Raw genomic sequence first — 22,003 nt, forward strand, 5'->3', positions numbered from 1 at the left:
ATAGATGTTCTATCAAGCCATTATTGGATTCATGATGATTCTATAAGATTGATACACCACATACCTAAGCTTATACGAGAAATCTCTATATGAAAAGTCTATATTATATAGCATACAATCAATGCAATTATGCAATATATGCAATATCAATATTAATGGATGCTAGAAAAATAAAGGAGCTAAGGGAAGGAGAAAAGATAAAGAAAGATATATAGTGGTTCACCGTTCTTCCTCACTTTTCCTACTCCACTCTTCAATGGTGTTAATTAACCAATATAAAATAATCATGATCTTCCACTATTTTTATTAGTTTGATGCAAGCATTCTAGTTACAACGAACTATCACACGACAATTCCTTATGTTGATGCATACATTCAAACTTCTAACAAAAACAAGATCCCTCAAGATCTTGATCCAATAACCTCGCTATCCACAAGAACCTACTCCTAGTATTTGTTATGGTGATCCCCCATATTCCACCAATTTCTTGTCTGAGTGATTGCCATTAGCAATGTGTATATTGGATAACTTCCAACTTTGTCTATGAGCAATCTTTCTCCAACGCCGCCAAAGAATAACAACTTCCAACTCCGCCTTATGGACCATTGATACTTGATCACTCCAAAGTCTTCCTTGGAGTATATTGAGAAACTCCATTCTTGATCAATAACAAAGAAAGTCAAACTACATTCAAGAAATGATACTCGCACCTGTTACAACCAGCAAACTTCATACAAAAACATTAGATACCCTAATGTACCACTAGTCTCCTTCAACCACTAAATATTTAGAGATGAAAGTCATAAACAATGAAATAGACTAAGGATGAAGATGTGGAATAGTTCCAAAATATATCACAAACCAATCTAAAAGCACAAGGTGTTATTCAAGGGATTAAATGAATTTGAATGAAGAACACATACAAGGTTTTATCAAATTTATGGGTAAATGGGTCTTGGTTTTCAATTGTTATCATGAACTTGTAAGAACAAAAATTGTTCTACAACAGATTCCTTGATTTTGATGATAACAAAGGATGAAACCAAAAATGGCACCCTAACGAAAAGTTTCTAAGTGTGCAGGGTTCTAAAGAAAGAAGAAATAAATCTGATGAGGTCATCAGATGCACAACAAGATCAGATACAAATTCTCAAGTATCAGAAGCATCTAAAGTGGAATCTCGTTTCAAGAAGCTCTGACTCTGGACAAAACTGCAAAGTATCAGAAGCATCTGAACATGAAGTAAAGTCTAGAAGCTCTGATTCTGAACAAATGCCTTCTGTAAACTCTGGAAGTTATCAGCGCCATCTGAACTCTCAAGAGATAACATCAGAAGCAAGATTCTCCAGATACACGAAGACTCTAATCAGATTTGTTAATCATGATGAAGTAACGTTTAAGCCAAGTTAAAGTTCTGCAAATGGATTTCCTCAATTAGAAAGAGACGTTAATCTCCTCTTCCAAGAGAGAAGATACTACTTGTGGTAAGTAGTCACTTCTAAAAGAAAAAGTCTCCTGCAGAAGCTATTTATGGAATGGCGTAATTACATCTCATTATCCAGCAGATTTAACTCTACTTCAACTCTATTTCAACACTACTTCAACTCCTATATAAATAGAGAAGAAATCAACTTTCAGTAAGCAAGAAATCAACTAGCCAAAACTATACTGAATTATTTCACGCTCAAGAAAATCATCTTTGTTTTCAAAGAATTTCACTAAGCTTTTGCTTATCAAGTGAAAAATCTGTTCTTAAATTTGTAATACTTGCTTAACTAGAAGCATTCTAGATTACATATCTTGTATCTTTTATTTGTTTGATTTCCTCAAGTGACTCTTTGTAGTCTGTAGACTTGAGAGGACTAAGAGATTTTCTTCTCTCTTAGGGGTGTTTGTAATCTTTCAAGATTAGTGGATTAAGTCCTTGTTGAAGGCGAAATCACCTTGGCCGGGTGGACTGGAGTAGCTTTGTGTTATAAGCGAACCAGTATAAAATCATTGTGTGATTTTCTTTTTGGAAAAGCGCTTATTTTTCAAACAATTCAAACCCCCCCTTTCTTGTTTTTCTCACCTTCAATTGGTATCAGAGCTCCGGCTCTGTTATTGATTTTCAAATCAAACACTTAACCGTGTAGAGAGATCCAGTGCGAGAAAAACAAATGGCTCACTCAAATGAAAGAGATTCTTACAATGCTAAACCTCCTGTTTTTGATGGAGAAAAATTTGATTACTGGAAAGACAGAATCGAAAGTTTCTTTCTGGGTTATGATGCTGACCTCTGGGACATTGTCACAGATGGATACAAACCTCCAGTCTCAAATGGAGCTGAAGTTCCCAGAAGCAAAATGTCAGAAGATCAGAAACGTGATTTCAAAAATCATCACAAGGCCAGAACAATACTTCTAAATGCTATATCATACAACGAATACGAAAAGATCACCAACAGAGAGACGGCTAAAGATATACTTGACTCTCTGAAGATGACCCATGAAGGAAACTCCCAAGTCAAGGAGACGAAGGCTCTGGCGCTGATCCAGAAATATGAAGCCTTCAAGATGGAAGATGACGAAGCTATAGAAGCTATGTTTTCCAGATTCCAAACTCTTATTGCAGGTCTTAAAGTGCTTGACAAAGGATACACGACTGCAGATCATGTTAAGAAGATAGTCAGAAGTCTGCCAAAGAAATGGAGACCAATGGTTACCGCTCTGAAGTTATCAAAGGATCTGAACAATATCAGCCTTGAAGAACTTGTTAGCTCTCTCAGAAGTCATGAGATAGAACTAGAGGAGGATGAGCCTCAGAAAAGAAACAAGTCAGTGGCGCTGAAGTCCAGACCTGAAAGACGGAAGTCAGACAGAACCAAAGCTCTCCAGGCAGAAACTGCAGATACTGACGACTCTGAACCTGAAGACTCTGATGATGAAGAAGAACTGTCCTTACTAACCAGAAGAGTTAAGCAACTCTGGAAAAGAAGGAACAACAACAACTTCAGAAGATCAAGACCCAGAGGGGATCGATCAGAGTCAACTTCAAAAGGTAAACCTAATAAAGATATTACCTGTTTTGAATGTAAAGAAACAGGTCATTACAGAAATGAATGCCCCAAGCTGAAGAAAGATAACTCTAAGAAAGAAAGCTTCAAGAAAAATACCTTCAGAACAAAGAAGGGATTAATGGCCACCTGGGACGACAGTGAATCCGAATCATCAGAATCTGACTCTGATGAACAGGCCAACGTAGCTCTTATGGCTACCACATCCAGCAGCTCAGATGAAGAATCTGAAGAGATATCCTATGCAGCAAAGTTCAGACACCAATCATGGTACCTGGACTCTGGATGCTCGCGACATATGACGGGAAGAAAGTCTATGTTCCAAAGCCTGGAACTTAAAGACGCTGGATTTGTAGGCTTCGGAGGAGATCAGAAAGGAAGGATCAGAGGCTCCGGAACTATTGGTAATGTTCCCTCTATATCTGATGTTCTTTATGTAGAAGGATTAATGCATAACTTGTTATCCATAAGTCAATTAAGTGATAACGGTTATGATGTAATCTTTAATCAAAAAACGTGTAAAGCCATTAGTCAGAACGATGGCTCTGTCCTTTTCACAGGCAAGAGGAAAAACAACATTTATAAAATAAATCTTTCTGATTTAAAAGATCAAAATGTTAAATGTTTAATGTCAGTTCACAAAGAGCAATGGGTATGGCATAGACGCTTAGGCCACATTAGCATGAGAAAGCTTTCTCAGCTAACTAAACTTGAGTTAGTCAGAGGCTTACCTAAACTGAAGTTCTCTTCAGATGCTCTGTGTGAAGCTTGTCAGAAAGGAAAGTTTTCAAAAACATCTTTTAAAAAGAAAAATGTTGTTTCTACCTCTAAGCCTCTGGAGCTTCTTCACATTGACTTATTTGGTCCTGTGAAAACAGCATCAGTCAATGGAAAGAAGTATGGACTAGTAATCGTTGATGATTACAGCCGCTGGACATGGGTAAAATTCCTAAAGCACAAGAGTGAGTCTCACTCTGTATTCACCAGTTTTTGTTCTAAAGTGCAAAAAGAATTTGACTCTAAAATTGTTAGAGTCAGAAGTGATCATGGTGGAGAATTTGAAAATAAAGATTTTGAAGAATTATTTGACTCTAATGGAATATCCCATGATTTCTCCTGCCCTAGAACTCCACAACAAAATGGAGTTGTAGAGAGGAAGAATAGGACACTCCAAGAAATGGCCAGAACCATGATCAATGAAACAAATGTAGCAAAGCACTTTTGGGCAGAAGCTGTAAATACAGCGTGTTACATTCAGAATAGAATCTCTATTAGACCTATTCTGGAAAAGACTCCCTATGAACTGTGTAAGGGAAGAAAACCCAACATTTCTTATTTTCATCCTTTTGGATGCATTTGTTTTATATTAAATACTAAAGAACATCTGAACAAGTTTGATTCCAAAGCACAGAAAGGTATTATGTTAGGATACTCAGAACGCTCTAAAGGCTATAGAGTATACAACACAGAAACCAAAATTGTGGAGGAATCAATTCATGTTAGATTTGATGATAAGCTTGACCCTGAAAAGTCAAAGCTAGTTGAAAAGTTTGCAGATTTAGAGATCACTCTGGTAGAATCTGAGAAAACTCCAGAAGCAACTGTCACTCCAGACTCTGAAGAAATTAAATCTCCAGAAATTCCAAGGAAAGTTAAAAGTCGTATTAACGTATCTGAAGATTTGATTTTGGGAAACAAAGATGAACCTGTTAGAACCAGATCTACCTTCAGAACTTCTGAAGATATTCCTCTGGGACTAGTGTCTCTGATTGAGCCTACGTCCTGTGATGAAGCTCTTCAAGATAACGATTGGGTGGCAGCTATGCAAGAAGAGTTAGACCAATTCTCCAAGAATGATGTCTGGGATCTCGTTCCTAAACCCAGAGGCACTCATGTCATTGGAACCAGATGGGTTTTCAGAAATAAACTGAACGAGAAAGGAGAAGTTGTCAGAAACAAAGCACGACTGGTAGCTCAAGGTTATAGTCAACAAGAAGGTATTGATTATAATGAAACCTTTGCTCCAGTCGCAAGGTTAGAATCTATTCGTCTTCTTGTATCTTTTGCTATTAATCACTCTATCAAATTATACCAAATGGATGTCAAGAGTGCATTTCTAAATGGTTATATTTCAGAAGAAGTGTATGTAAATCAACCTCCAGGTTTTGAAAATTCAAACTTTCCAGAACATGTTTTCAAACTTAAAAAATCTTTATATGGACTAAAACAAGCCCCCAGAGCTTGGTATGAACGTCTAAGCAATTTTCTTCTGGAACAAAATTTTATCAGAGGGAAAGTTGATTCTACACTCTTCTGTAAAAATCATGAAAATGATCTCATGATATGCCAAATTTATGTTGATGATATTATTTTTGGTTCTGCTAATATCTCTGTTTGCCAAGAATTTTCTAAGTTAATGCAGGCAGAATTTGAAATGAGTCTTATGCAAGAACTAAAGTTCTTTCTGGGAATTCAAATTAATCAAACTCCAGAAGTCACGTACATCCATCAAAGTAAATACATTAAAGACGTTCTGAAGAAGTTTGACATGACTGAATGCAACTCTGCAAAGACTCCCATGCACCCAACTTGCATTCTGGAAAAGGAAGAGGTAAGCAACAAGGTTTGTCAGAAGCTCTATCGAGGTATGATAGGCTCTCTTCTCTATCTGACTGCTACTCGTCCTGATATTCTCTTTAGCGTCTGTCTTTGTGCCAGATTCCAATCAGATCCTAGAGAATCTCATTTAAAAGTTGTTAAGAGAATTCTTAAGTATCTGAAAGGAACTCCTAACCTGGGCCTGATGTATGAGAAAACATCAGAGTATAGGCTTTCTGGTTATTGTGATGCAGATTATGCAGGAGATAGAATAGAACGAAAAAGCACATCTGGAAATTGCCAGCTTCTGGGAAACAATCTAATCTCCTGGGCTAGCAAAAGACAGTCAACTATTGCTCTATCAACTGCAGAAGCAGAATACATCTCAGCATCACTGTGCACAACTCAGATGCTCTGAATGAAACATCAGCTAGAAGATCTTCAAATCTTTGAGAGTAACATTCCTATCTTTTGTGATAATACTGCTGCTATTTGTTTGAGTAAGAATCCTATTTTACATTCCAGAGCCAAACACATAGAAATTAAACATCATTTTATTAGAGACTATGTTCAGAAAGGAATAGTAACGCTGAAGTTCATTGATACAGAACATCAATGGGCAGATATCTTTACTAAGCCTCTAGTTGAAGATAGATTTCTTTTCATCTTAGAAAATCTGAACATTAAAAATTGTCCTGAATGAAGTATGGCTCTGAAAAATATAAAATAAGATTCTGATAAAAACAAATATGATTCTGCCTCTGACTCTGATACTTCTACAAGTTAAGAAGACATCTGAATCAGAAATCTTCAGAAACCAATCTCTTGGTATTCCTGAAGATCAGATACATTAAACACGTGGATCTCTGAGCGTCAAACCTTAGAACTTCTAGACAGCTGTCAAGAAATTCAAAAGGCAGACGTTTGAGTTTTCCTCGAGCAGTGTGCAAACTGTGGGATTAGACATTCATTTATGAGCTGTAATCATTTTTCCCCCCAAGCGTGCCATTTTGAGTTTTGTGTCTAACGCTTTCTGAGGTGTCGTTTTGCATGCGTTTTTACTTAGGTATATAAACACTTTTCTCACATTTCACACACTTATCACTCTCACTCACTCTAAAACCCTAAACCCTTCTCTGCAAGTTCTCTGCAAGTTCTTCATCTTCTTCATCAATCTTCTTCATGAATGCTCAAGAGCAAGAAGTTTTTAACTTCTCCCAACAGATGGAATCCGCTTCTAATCCACAAACCTCAAACACTCAAACACCCACTGTTACAGGCGTTACCATAACCCCTGTTTATCAAGAACCTCACATTTTGGAACGTGAACGCCACATTCATCTTGCAACCTCCTTTGAAAATTTGGATGTACTGTGTGAATCGCTGGTAGATTTTGAGAACTTGAGAAGAAACGGTGTTGATCTTACTGAAGATCTTCGCAAGCAAGGATGGGAGAACTACTTCGACAGGCTTTATGGTCCCATTTACCCTCTTCTTGTCAAAGAATTTTGGAGACATGCTGATGCAGATGACCAGTTCATTGTTTCTTTTGTTCTGGGAGTAAAGATTGTCATCACTGAAGCATCAATTGCTTCCTTGCTAAACATGGAGAAAGCTGGAGGTAAAAGGATTTACAACATTCCTCCAAGGTCAAAGCGCATCACTGAAGTCATTAACCCTACAATCTTCAAACCTAATGTTGAAGGAAACCCCTCTAAGAACAAGGAGCTTCATCAGAACCTCCGAGTTTGGCTAAAGATTATTCTGGGAACAATCCATCATCGTCCAGCCTCCAACTCTTCAGATTACATAAACGCTGATCAGAAATGCATCCTTTACTGTATTCAGAAGGGTATCCAGATCAACCTCCATGTTCTCCTCTTTAGATATCTGAGAGATTCAGTCAGAGAAACGAGGAATAATATGAAGCCCAGATCCTACATTCCTCTGGGAAGATTGCTCTCTGATGTCTTCATTGAGCATGGCTTGGTAGATGATCTGGAGAAGACCAGATGTATGGATGATCTGGCAATTGATGTGGGAAAGCCTCTGAATGCCAAAAACCTGAAGAGCATGGGAATCATCAAAGAGATTAGAGTCAAGCCCACTATGGATGTGTCCTGGGAATCTCTAAAAGATCAGAGGAAGATGCCTCATGGCCTGGTCAGATTCTTCAAGGATGAGCCCAGAGACGCTGTTGCCCTCTATCTTCATCGTATGCTGGAAGAAGGTGTTGATGTTTCTGATTTCCGCCTTGAAGACTGTCTGGACTCTGTAGAAGATCTTGTCAGATACAAGAGAGGTGTCTCTGAGAAACAGATAGCTGCTGAGGCAAGGAGAGCAAAGAAAGCCAGACTTGGAGAAACTTCTGGCAGCAAAGCTTCAGCACCTCTGAATGTCTCTTCCGGTAAGTCTGTTCCTCCTGTCTCCTCTGAATCTATAATGGCTTCCTCTAACCCTCTCTCCTCTCAACCAATTTTTACTACCTCTGAAATCCCACCCTCAATCACCAGAACCTCCCAACCAACACCAGTTCTAAACATAGCTAGAACCTTCATTCCTCCCTCTCAACCTATACAAACCCACCAAAGCACTTCTTCTTCCTCATCCTCTGAATATGAATCACCTCCTTACCTTTCCCCCTCTTCTGACCAAGAGTTATCTGACCAAGAGTTCTCTGACCAAGAACACTCTGACCCTAACTCCCCAACAATAGCTGAAATTTATGCTAAAAATTTCGCTCCACAACCCACAAGACAATCTGAAGTAACCTCACCCTTCCAAACTTCACTTCCACCACAACAAACAACAACCTTACCCTCTGAAACTCAACCATCTGATCCCTTCACCTCTAATATCACTCCACCAATTATTCCCGCTGTACCTGGACCAGACTCTGACCCATTAGACCTAAATCCACTATATGCTTCATCCCCTAGTCTTCAACCAGACGCAGATTCTGAACTTCAACCAGAAGCAGAATCTGAACCTCAACCTCTAAATCTTAGCCCTTCAAACTCTCCACCTCATTCACCTGAACCTGAACCTGAACTTACCATACCTACCCTTGAGGAGGCCATTATACAGGTTGCAGAAGCTTCAGTCCAGAAGGTCAAGTCTCTGGCTAAAAACTCTGAAGTTAGTGATGATCCTAAATCTGTTAGGACACACTGGAACAGAGTCATTAGTTGGATGACCTCTGAGTCTTATAGGCTGAAGAGTATCTCTGAACAAGTCAGAAATGGCTACATCAGAGATGCTGAGGAAAGGCTCCAAGAGAGATTGGCCAGAGAAGCTGAGGCCAAGAGATTAGAAGAGGAAAGATTGGCTAAGGAAGCTGAGGAAGAAGCAAGAAGGTTAGAAGAAGAAAGACTGGCAAAGGAAGCAGAACTTCTAAGGATTAAGGAAGCTGAAGCCAAGGCTCAGGCAGATGCAGAAGCCCAAGCTGCTGCTGAAGCTGAAGCTCAGCAGGCTCTGACTCAGGGGGAGTCTTCTTCTGCGATCCCTATGATTCTTCATGCTCTGAAAGAGATCAAGCAAGATCAGAAAGAAATCAAGCAAGATCAGAATGAGCTCCGTGCCAGGATGGACAAGCAAGATGCTTTGAATGAAAACATCCAGAACATGTTTGCCATGTTGCTTCAGAGACTTCCTCAACCTCCAAACCCTTAGGCACTTAGGATTTATTTTGTTTGCTTGCCTAGTGTTTTTGCTTCTATATTCTTTAGCTCTGATATTCTCTTGGATCTGATGTTTTTGATTGCTTTTGTGCTTTTGATTAATGAAATGTTTTTCTCTTTATTGTCTTGTTATTTTTTATCTACCTTTTTGATTCTGACAAAAAGGGGGAGAAATCATTAAATAGCTCTGATGAAAATTGTCTAAAACCTTAAGCACTATGCAACATTTGTAGATATAGCTCTGATAAAAATAGCTCTGATTAAATAACTCTAACATTAAATTTAAGAATTTGCAGAAAGTTTCAGAAATCTCATTACTTGAAAAGCTCTGGTAAGAACTTCTGAACTCCCTAGCACTAACTCAGGGGGAGCTTCTGTCTATCTGATCTTATTTTATTCATGTTTCATCTGCTATTTTAAGTTGTTTTGTCATCATCAAAAAGGGGGAGATTGTAAGAACAAAAATTGTTCTACAACAGATTCCTTGATTTTGATGATAACAAAGGATGAAACCAAAAATGGCACCCTAACGAAAAGTTTCTAAGTGTGCAGGGTTCTAAAGAAAGAAGAAATAAATCTGATGAGGTCATCAGATGCACAACAAGATCAGATACAAATTCTCAAGTATCAGAAGCATCTAAAGTGGAATCTCGTTTCAAGAAGCTCTGACTCTGGACAAAACTGCAAAGTATCAGAAGCATCTGAACATGAAGTAAAGTCTAGAAGCTCTGATTCTGAACAAATGCCTTCTGTAAACTCTGGAAGTTATCAGCGCCATCTGAACTCTCAAGAGATAACATCAGAAGCAAGATTCTCCAGATACACGAAGACTCTAATCAGATTTGTTAATCATGATGAAGTAACGTTTAAGCCAAGTTAAAGTTCTGCAAATGGATTTCCTCAATTAGAAAGAGACGTTAATCTCCTCTTCCAAGAGAGAAGATACTACTTGTGGTAAGTAGTCACTTCTAAAAGAAAAAGTCTCCTGCAGAAGCTATTTATGGAATGGCGTAATTACATCTCATTATCCAGCAGATTTAACTCTACTTCAACTCTATTTCAACACTACTTCAACTCCTATATAAATAGAGAAGAAATCAACTTTCAGTAAGCAAGAAATCAACTAGCCAAAACTATACTGAATTATTTCACGCTCAAGAAAATCATCTTTGTTTTCAAAGAATTTCACTAAGCTTTTGCTTATCAAGTGAAAAATCTGTTCTTAAATTTGTAATACTTGCTTAACTAGAAGCATTCTAGATTACATATCTTGTATCTTTTATTTGTTTGATTTCCTCAAGTGACTCTTTGTAGTCTGTAGACTTGAGAGGACTAAGAGATTTTCTTCTCTCTTAGGGGTGTTTGTAATCTTTCAAGATTAGTGGATTAAGTCCTTGTTGAAGGCGAAATCACCTTGGCCGGGTGGACTGGAGTAGCTTTGTGTTATAAGCGAACCAGTATAAAATCATTGTGTGATTTTCTTTTTGGAAAAGCGCTTATTTTTCAAACAATTCAAACCCCCCCTTTCTTGTTTTTCTCACCTTCAGAACTTGATCAGTCATGACGAACACACAAGATTAATCAACTCCCTATCTCTAATTTACAAGCAACAACAACAAATTGTACAAGATTAAGATGCAACAAAAAGAAAGTGAATCTGACATTGGTTACACTCAAGAAGTTGTTCTAGAGAAGAGGAGAAAGATTCATTGTGATGGGTATAAGCACACTAAGAAGGGAAGACAAAATTACATCTATGTCTCTATGGGTTTCACCCATATATTTCACTAACTTGTTACTTTCATCAAAGAGGCAACTATTTAAATAAAGGATGGAAAATGGGTCTTGTGAAGCTTTGATTTGAATCAAGAAGAAATTCTGATTCAAATCAATTTGAGCAAAGCCCAAATACGGCTTCAAAAGGACAGTTGATTGAAATCAATTTTTACACTTGATTCAGATCATGTGAGGTTATGATTCAAATCATGTTTATTTTGTGATTCAGATCAAATGGTCTAGAGGCAATCCCCAATTTTCTCACAGCTCATGATTCAAATCATGTTTTACACTTGATTCGAATCAAATAATTGAAACTCCAAATTTAAGATTTTTAACTTGTGATTCAAGAAATGCATGTTGAAACGACAAAGTAACAACTTGTTAGGCTAAAAAAATAAGCAATATCATGGACCAAAACTAACTCTTATTCAAATGAGAAAAGAGGATTCTTAGTGCTAAATATCATAATAGTCGAAGCAATTGCAATACAAATGAAATATTAATATTGTACAAGCACACAAATAATAAACGAGAGGCAAATTACAAATACGCAAACAAAATAAGACAAATATATTCAAATTGACAAAAACATAAAAACACAAAAGCGATACCAAGAGATACCGTGACTGCACTTCCAGTCTCCCATTTTTATATGTTTGGAAAATGTGATATATTATTGTTGATCATTTATTTAAAGTGTTATTTGGAATTTGATAGATGAAATAAATCGATTGAACTAATTACAATACTTTGCTTGAGTTGTAAAAACTTTAAAGATCCCCCTGCATTAAACACCTAATGTGTGTGAATATTAATAATATCTCGATGCCTTCTCCCCCTTTGAAAAATATCAAAAAGAGATAAAATATAGAGAGATCACACGCAAACAACTGAATCCAAGATAAAGCAAAAGCCTAAAAATACAATGTCATACTTAGTGAACTAAACAAGCACCAGATAAATCGCACACAAAATTAACTATCGCAAATACGCAACTTAGCAAAAAGTATCAAGAATAAGATAACATAGAGTGAATAATAGAAATATTCAACAAATAGACTAAACATGTTACATGATACATATCCCAAAATAGTAGTCAAAAATCACAAAATAACCAGACAATCAAAATATAATAAATATCCATATATGTTGTGATATGTTATGTTATGCATGGAAGATAAAATACAATGAAATCATGGAAAGGTAGAGGCATCATTAGAGGGTGGTGCAATAGTAGTGAAATATGGACCTATTTTAAGATCAGGAGAACCAATATTAAGAATGATATTGGATTTACTCATATGGTCAACAACACCTCTCACAAACTCCACTTGAGAAATCACTTGAGCCTTAGAGTTATGCATCTCAGCTTCAATTCACCTTTCAATTTTTCTTGGCTTTCTTCACTTGCCTTGGCCATACTACCCATTTATGCCATTATCCTTTCTTTCCTTATCTGATTATCAGCAAAAATTCTTCTAACCAACTCATCTAGGTGGGATTTTAAATTAGAAGAAAATGCAGTAGAGGATGGGGGGAACCATGAGCCTCAATATATGGATCCTTAGCAGGCTCCACAACCTTGTATTCATAAATATTCTGACCAAATTCTTTAAGCTAGTGGCAGTATCAATCAGGGTCCCTATAATATATCATTTTAAAAACAATAGATTCATCTAGAATCTTAGGAGCCTCAACCAGGCCAACTTCTTTTGAAACAATCCCATTGATCTCAAGGGTCATCTGCACAAAGGAAGAGAAAAATAAAGATCTCTTTGGATTGTCCTTGCAATATAGCATCCTATCAATAATTAATTTTACCCAATTGAGTCCACTATCTATAATAAGTTCCCATATCAAGTAGAGGTCATTGGCATTAAGTCTTCCCCAATTATTTGGTTTCATGTAAAGAATATTGACAATAATCCAATGCAACAAACGCATGCCAAACTTGACTTGAGTTATGCCAAAGTTTGACATGGCAGGGTTTTCATAGATAGATTTAGAGATGGAGAGAACAAATGAGATCCTATCACAATCAGATGATCTACTAACAACCATAACATAACTACCAAAATTCAAACCAAAATACTTTGTGAAATCCATGTATTTAAACTTAATAACCTTATCTTTGAACCCACTTTCAAGACCAACATTGGTTATTACCAGATTACAATAAAAAACTTTAACATAATTCGGGTTATATTTCTTATTCAGACCAATAAATATCAATAGGTGATGAAAAGAAAATGGTTTCTAAAATTTAGCCCCCAATTCTACTTCAACAGATGAGTAAACATAATACTCAGGATCAACTGGTTTGTTTAGAAACTTTTCTTGATACACTTGTAAATTATCCTCGAGAAGAAGATCTTTTACCTTATGACACATAACTTCAGCAGTTTGATTCTTGGATGACTTCTTCTTAATCCTTTGCATTAGGTGTTACTTTGATTGCTTGAACCTTGGCCCTTGCTTTCTTAGGAACTAGTGGAGGAGAAGAAGATGTTGTGGGTATCTTTCCATGTTACTTGTTAGAAAAGCTCTTCTGGGGAAATTCAAAGGCCATTGAAGAAAATGAAATGATGAGATGAATGTTTGATAATGATGATGATTTTCGCGCAAGCGAGTTTTTGGGGTTTTTGAAAAAATGGAAATGTTTTGAAAATGAAATGAAAAATTAAATGTAATTCAATAAGAACGTGACTTTTCAACTATGATTCGAATCATGTGCAAATATTGATTTGAATCACGAGCTATATTTTTTAAGAGAAAAGTATTTTGATTTGAATCAAGTGCAATATCTTATTCGAATCAAATCAGATAGCCCCAAAAGGTTTTCAAGTCTCAGGATTTTGATTGGAATCACTGGCACGTGCAAAAAGGTCTAGTTTGAATCGAATAGTTCAATTTTTTTAAAAAAAACTTGATTTAATGAAAATTTTCAAATTTAAAACACATTTTAATTATGGAAAAAGTTTTAATGCAAATGAAAACAAGTTTTAATGTTATGCATGAATGTAAACAACTTGAGCAATTTTTAATGCAAATGTTTAAAATAGATTATTAATGCACAATATATTTGGTGTGGATGCAAAATAATTTTGATAAAAGAAATTAAATGATTATGCGTGAATGTTTGTATAATGCATATGAATGCAATGAACGAATGAAATAAAAATGTAACTGATACATTGAATGATTTGAATGATTAAGGAACAAAATGAGCAAAGATATCACACACGCAAACATGTTTCAAACAAACAACGCATTTGGCCAATTGAATAAATACATTCATGTATACTAAAAAAGAAATAAAATAGGGTTTGCACGATCATACCAATTTGACGATCTAAGCTTAACTTGTTGTACACAAGAATGATAAGTAATCAACAATAAGAATATCTTAAACTTGGAATGTGAATAGTCATATACTAATCGGATACAATCTCCTTTTGAACTTATGAGGAATACTATCGGACTCTCTTTCATAAGGCTTCAAATAGATTTTGAACAATGATAATTTGATTGACACAACTTGTCAATCCCGAATAATTGATTCAACTCTTTGACGATCGAATAACACTTCAAGGATCATACTTTATCCTAACATCTTTTGTAGTTGTTGAAACTTCGGAAAGAATCATTGCCAATAGTCATAAAACTGCCTTCATCTTCTTTTTACGATAACCTTGGAAATATAGGTAACTTAGAAGATTATTTTTGTTTCTTTCTTCTTAAATCACAAAACTTCCAGCATGTTGTAGTGTGAATGTGTGTTCATGTTTGAATAAGATCAATCAAGAGCAATCTTCAGGACATAATGTCAGACTTCTGGTTATACTGAACATACCTCAAAATATTGTCAGTTCAATCTTGAATGAACCAAAACTTAGAGAATATCTTAAATACAATTAATGTTTGAAAAATATTTTAGTAGAGTTTTACTTTAAGTTAATTTATGTAATGCATGCAACAAATAATAAAGCATTAGTAAATAATTGTATATGCATTGGAATTCATTGAATTGCATAAGCTTCCAAATGATTAGAAAAACTCGTCTAGGATCGAAGGAACCATATCCTCAACTTTTAGAGTCGCAAGACTTTGATCAAAATCTCGGCTCTGATACTAATTATTGGGTGAGAATATGGATACAAAGAGGTCTAGAAAGGGGGGTTCAATAGACCCTTTTTACCTTAAGACAATTTCAAAAACATTTTAGATCACATAAACGAAATCAAAGATTTTAAGAAGCGCAGAAGAAAAACACAAAAACAAGAGAGCTTGGAAGCATCTCAATGAATTAAAACAAGTGAGATAATACAAGATGTCACTAAAGAATTGATTCTTCTAATGCAAGTCAATCACAAGACAACTAAAACTGCTTTGAATAAACAATTTAAAAACTTCACATAGATGTTCTACCAAGTCATAATTGGATTCATGATGATTATATAAGATTGATACACAACATACTTAAGCTTATACGAGAAATCTCTATAAGAAAAGTATATATTATGTAGCATACAATCAATGCAATTATGCAATATCAATATTAATGGATGCTAGAAAAATAAAGGAGTGAGGGGAAGGAGAAAAGATACACAAAGATATATAGTGGTTCGGCGTTTGTCCTCACTTCTCCTACTCCACTCTTCAATGGTGTTAATTAACCACTATAAAATGATTACGATCTTCCACTATTTTTATTAGTTTAATACAAGCAGTTTGGTTACAATGAACTATCACACGATAATTCCTTCTATTGATGCAGACACTCAAACTTCTAAAAAAAACAAGATCCCTCAAAATCTTTATCAAATAACCTCACTATCCACAATAAATTGATCCAAGTATTCATGTGTGTTGATCCCCCTGGTTTCACCGATTTCTTGTCTAAGCGATTGCCATTAACTGAGTGTATATTTAACAACTCCCAACTTTGTTTCAGAGCAATCTTTCTCCAAAGCCACCTTACAGACCGTTGATGCTTGATATCTCCAAAGTCTTCCTTGGAGTATATTGAGAACTCCCTTCTTGATCAATAACAAAGAAAGTCAAATTTCATTTAAGAAAGGATACATTTGCCTGTTACAAACATCAAATTTCACACACAAAATATTAGATACCTTAATGTACCACTAGTCTCCTTCAACCACTCAATCTTTAGAGATGAAGATAATTAATAATGGAATAGAATAAGGATGAAGGTCATGAACAATGCCAGAATATATCACAAACAAATCTAAAAGCACAAGGTGTTAGTCAAGGGATTAGACACAAGGTTCTCTCAAATTTTTGGGTAAATGGGTCTTAGTTTTAAATTGTTATCATGAGCTTGATCAATCATGATGAACATACAATATTAATCAACTCACTCTCTCTAATCTACAAGCAACAACAAAAAATTAGACAAGAATAAGATGCAACAAAAAGAAAGTGAATTTGACATTGATTACACTCAAGAAGTTGTTCTAGAGAATAAGAGAAAGATTCATGGTGATGGGTATAGACACACTAAGAAGGGAAGACAAAATTACATCTTTATCTCTATGGTTTTCTCCCATATGTTTCATTCACTTGTTACTTTCATCAAATAAACAACTATTTAAATCAATGATAGAAAACGGGTTTTCTGAAGCTTTGATTTGAATCAAGAAGAAATTGTGATTCAAGTCAATTTGAGTAAAGCCCAAATGGGGCTTTAAAATGACAGTTATTTCGAATCAATTTTTACATTTGATTCGGATCATGTGAGGTAGTGATTCTAATCATGTTTATTTTGTAATTCATATCAAATGGTCCAGAGGCAATCCCCAATTTTCTCACAGCTCATGATTCAAATCATGTTTTACACTTGTGATTTAAGCAACGCCTGTTGAAATGACAAATTAGCAACTAGTTAGGCTAAAAAAGAAGCAATATCATGAATCTAAACTAACTCTTATTCAATTGAGAAAAAAAGGGTTTTCAGTGGTACATATCATAATAGCCGAAGCGATTACAATACAAATGAAATATTAATATCGTACAAGCACATGAGTAATAAACGAGAGGCAAATTAAAAATATGCAAACAAAATAAGACAACTATATGCAAATTGACAAAAACATCAAAACACAAAACTGATACCAAACGATATCGTGACTGCACTTTCAGAAATGTCTCCCTCTTTTTTCTTACGACCATCAACTTGACTATATTCCTTTTTCATTGTCCCTTTGTAGGGGTTCCTTTCTCTCGGAAGCCCTGCACTAATGGATGTGATGTATTGGCGCTTCCCTTCACGACTTTCTTCTATTTCACTATTTATATCCTCATTTCCTATAGTGCATGTGACAACTTCAACACTCATTTTGGAGGATTTTTCTCTACGGGGGAGCTCTTGTTCTTTGGTGAATCGTATCGGATCCCTCGACCTCTATTATTGTCTCGGGTATATTTATCCAATTGAACCTTCTTAACCATTCCTTCTATTTCATATTTTAGCTTGATGCAATCATTTGTATTATGACCATGAGTTTTATGGAAACAACAATATTTGGACTTATATATTCAGGACAATTCCTTTATCGGGTAAGGGTTCTTGATCCCGACCTACTTGAACTTATTATTTGCACACTCCTTCCAAATTTTCTCCCACAAAATGTTTAGGGTGTGTAAGCATTGACCTTGTACATGTACCATGTTCTCTTTTTTCTCTAAGATGACCATTGTCCCTTTCTTGTGCCTAGTTAAGTCCAGAGTTCTCAGCTCCTCGACCTGTTTCACTTCCCTCGAGCAGGATTTTTCCTTTATAATTGATGTAGGATTGTATTATAGTCATCAAATCACTTAAGTTATGGGCTCCCTTGAGCCTCAACTTATCTTGGAACATGCCGTTCGATCTCAATTCATTTTTTGCATAAGGTTTCTTTCCTCCGTTGAGCGACCATACTGAGTACGACCATTATTGTGGGTTGTCGCTTTCAAGCGGCGAAGGATTCACAAAAGGTTTTTCCAAGAGTCTATAAATAAAAGGACATTACTTTATCTACCCCATGGGGTGAGAGTGAACAAACTGAAAACCCAAATTTTTCCTTCTATATTTTAGATATGCATCTCCAAACGCACCTTAAATGAAAATAACGCTCTATAAGTGAGTCATTCACTCCATATCTGTTAAAAACTGGTCTGAAGATGCATTTACGAAATATTTACGGAGATGCATCTCCAATTTTACCCCTGAAAGCACTTCATGCTTCACAAGTAAACCATCCACCCCAAATTTGTCACAAAAAAATAGATCGGAGATGCATCTCTGTAATATTTTTGAGGTGATTTCTTAGATGCATCTCTGGAATAACCCTTGAAAGAATTTATGAGGGTTTTTTTCCTTGACAATAAATGTCTCATATTGATATTTTTTAGGCCATTATTATTAAAGATATTTTTTTAGGCGAAATTGATATATTAACATCATTCTAATTTTACTAATATAATTAAAAGATGTCATATATAAATTCAAACAATAATGATAAATCTAAACATTACCATGTTACATAATTTGTTTAGAAAATACAAATGAAAATGCAATTGTTCTTTTACTAAAATACAAATACAAATAAACTAATGTGTATATCTAACCCCTCATATTTCTCCTTTGGCGCATGTACCCTGAGTCATTTTGTTCCTCTGCTAACATGGCATGTGATCGGAAAATAGCAAGTGTACTATTCTGTCTTTGTAGTAATAATGAGAAAATTTCCTTGAATGTCAATCTCAAGGACTGTTTGTAAATATTGAGTTCTAATTGTTGTTCAATTAAACAAAAACTAATATTTGGAATTTTTGATGCGAATATATAAAAAATAATTGTGAATAAAATAAATAGTGCAGGGAACGGTTTTGATAGATATGAGTAATATGTTAGGAAATGTGTGTGATTTCTTCCTGTAACAACTCTGAATCACTATTGCAATAACAAATATCAATTAATTAATATCAGTTCTTAAGGGTGTTTTCTCCTAATGCCTTAGTGAGAAAACCTTTAATCATTCATACCTAATCTCTATGTCCATAGAAACTGACCGATGAAATTAAGCCTTTTTATATCAAGAATTATTTGACTTCTACATGGTATCCCTAATCCTAGGTAATATTTACTATAGAATATTCTCATGAAAGCATTACCAACGGCAATCCAACCTAATTGATAATCATATCACCATCTCAATTATTCCGAAAGAGAAAGTATTAAGAACATCAAGAGAATAGATTAATTATGAAAAACAACACTGTTATTGCAAATGTAAACTCAAAGTTATTACATATTCAAATCAGGGACACCCCATAACATTGAGGGGTTTGGCTACTCATAATATTCAAGGAAATCAAAAGATAAAATATAGACATTACAAGTATTCACATGAAATTTGATCTTCAATTGCTTCCGCTCATGAAAATCTCGTCTCCCACAAAACCTTGTTTTCTCCAATTATGAGTCGTGTTCTTTTCGCTTCCCAAAAAGTTCCCCTTGCCTTGTCTGAAAAACTCTCTTAAATAGAAAAATGATCCTTTTTCCTTTCTCTCTCCTCAAACAGATCCACAATAGTCAACAAAATCAGGTCTTCGATGGACCAAAACGTTTTTCACTTAAAATTAACAAAAGCAAAGGAAATATCTAGTTTCTGCACGCATGCCTGCTACGGCCCGTAGCCGGTGCTACGGGTGGCCGTAGTCGGACCATGTATTTGATGCTCTTGTCCAGGCCCCTCTGCTACGGCCCGTAGCAGGCCACTGTCTCTGTGAAATCTGGGCTTTGCTCCAGACCTTCCACTAAGGCCCGTAGCAGGTGCTACTGGTGGACGTAGTGGGGCCCTATTTGGATGGACTTGGCTTCTGGTTCAAGCCTTCCTGCTACGGCTCGTAGCAAGTGCTACGGGTGGCCGTAGCAGGCCTACTGGAGCATGGGAACACTTATCCGATTCTTTGCGATTCTCCTTGGTTTCTACATCTGATCGTACTTGAACATCTGTTTGAACTTGAAAAACTGTAAAGGCACACAACTAAAGCATAACATGCGAAAGATAAAAATAACACTTAAAAAACGATGCAACAATTAAATCAACTATCGGTACAATAAATTGACTCAAAAGGCTACTAAATAAGAACAAAGTCTTACAGTTTACTTGGATTTTTGTCGAACAAGTGACAGAACATACAACATAAACGGTGACTGATCAGCATGTACAGTGGCTATAACAAATTTGTCTTCCTCAAAAACCTTCTCTCTCTCTCTCTCTCTCTCTCTCTCTCTCTCTCACTCTCTCATCCATAACCTATTTATCTTCCAATATCTCCTGATAAGTTGGTCTAGGTTGTGCTCTCACGATATCTGGTGTCATGTAAGGATGTGACACCTGATATAACCAATGGATGTAGCCCTCTACAGCAGTCCAAGGATCAGGCGCTAGCACCCTGCATGCCTCATAGGATACCAGGTGACTATAAAATCATCGAGTATGGCATTAAGATCTTTGCGGTGGACTGTCAGAGGAGCAAACACGAAGGGATGCCTTGGTATAATCTGAAGATACCTGAATTGGCGCATGACTCGCTCAGGTAGATGTGGATACATCAGGCGCGACCCACAAGTCAACCAACTAGAGTAGAAGCTTAAGACAAGTGCCCTCGGGAGGTCAAAATCCGAGACATACGACCTTGTAAAGCCTGAGACATGCGACCATGTGAAGTCGATGCTTACGCGTCAAACGAACTAGCACTAACTCGTGGCATCGAGCACACTGTCCTCTCCATACGAATGGGTGCATTGTTGGGATACACGGTCGTGTCTCAATCTATCTTGATTTTCATCCATTGTTCTTCTATAATACAAACCAGGAAATCATATTAAAATTAATGCAAGTCAAATCCGGAGATGCATCTCCGTAGAATAGAAAAAGCAAAAACCAGAGATGCATCTCCGTAAAAATGTGCAATTTTACAGAAAAACCAGAAACTCGCATGTTATACCCTAAACACCAACAAAAGTCAATTCATGTCTATACAAGCTATCTATTTTGAATGTAACTACAAACTAATGCATTTTAAACAACCTATTTTACCCAATACGTGCATCACAACTCAAAAACAGGAATGAAATGTGAAACTTACCGATTGAGAGTTGTGCGAAAACTTGAATGAAATGTCTTGGGATTAATTGTAATGAAGTAGAAGTAGAAATAAAGCTTAAAAATGGCCTTGGTTCTTGCTCACGAACTCTGAAGTGTTTGCTTTTGAAAGTATAGAAAATGAAAAAGGAAGGGGAAGGTTCTGGCACGAGGCATATCAATTAAGACCCACCTGGAGATACATCTCTATAAAACTCATTGAGAATAAAACATCGAGTTTTCATATAAGGTTTATTATGGAGACGCATCTCCGGAAATATTTTTGGACAAAATAGGATGGCTCATTAACTATAGCGTTGGGTGTGTAATTTAATTTGAGTACTTACAAAAATGCATCTCTGAAATCAAATAATTTTTGTGACTTTTCACTATGGTGAACTAGTCCCCCATAAGGTGTGAAAAGTAACCCCCTAAACAAGATTGTATCGGCTATATATGGTACACCAACCCATTTGATAGTAAAAAAGAACAATAGGAATTGGACGGATCCATGACATATACCTCCCCAAAGAGTGAGTGAATGCTCTGCTGATATGTTAACTCACTACTCAAACTCAGATTTCTTAATTTTATGTCAATTGTCAACTACTCTCCTCTTGGAAAAGAAGATGCTGCATCCTGTACGTTGCTCGTATCATTACTGTTAGGACTAAGATACATGGAGAAAACTCGATCCAAAAGACTAACCTATGGAACATTAGGAGTAAAAGCAGAC

The sequence above is a fragment of the Lathyrus oleraceus genome, chromosome 4 (genome assembly GCF_024323335.1).
Source record: "Lathyrus oleraceus cultivar Zhongwan6 chromosome 4, CAAS_Psat_ZW6_1.0, whole genome shotgun sequence".
NCBI classification, from domain to species: domain Eukaryota; kingdom Viridiplantae; phylum Streptophyta; class Magnoliopsida; order Fabales; family Fabaceae; genus Lathyrus; species Lathyrus oleraceus.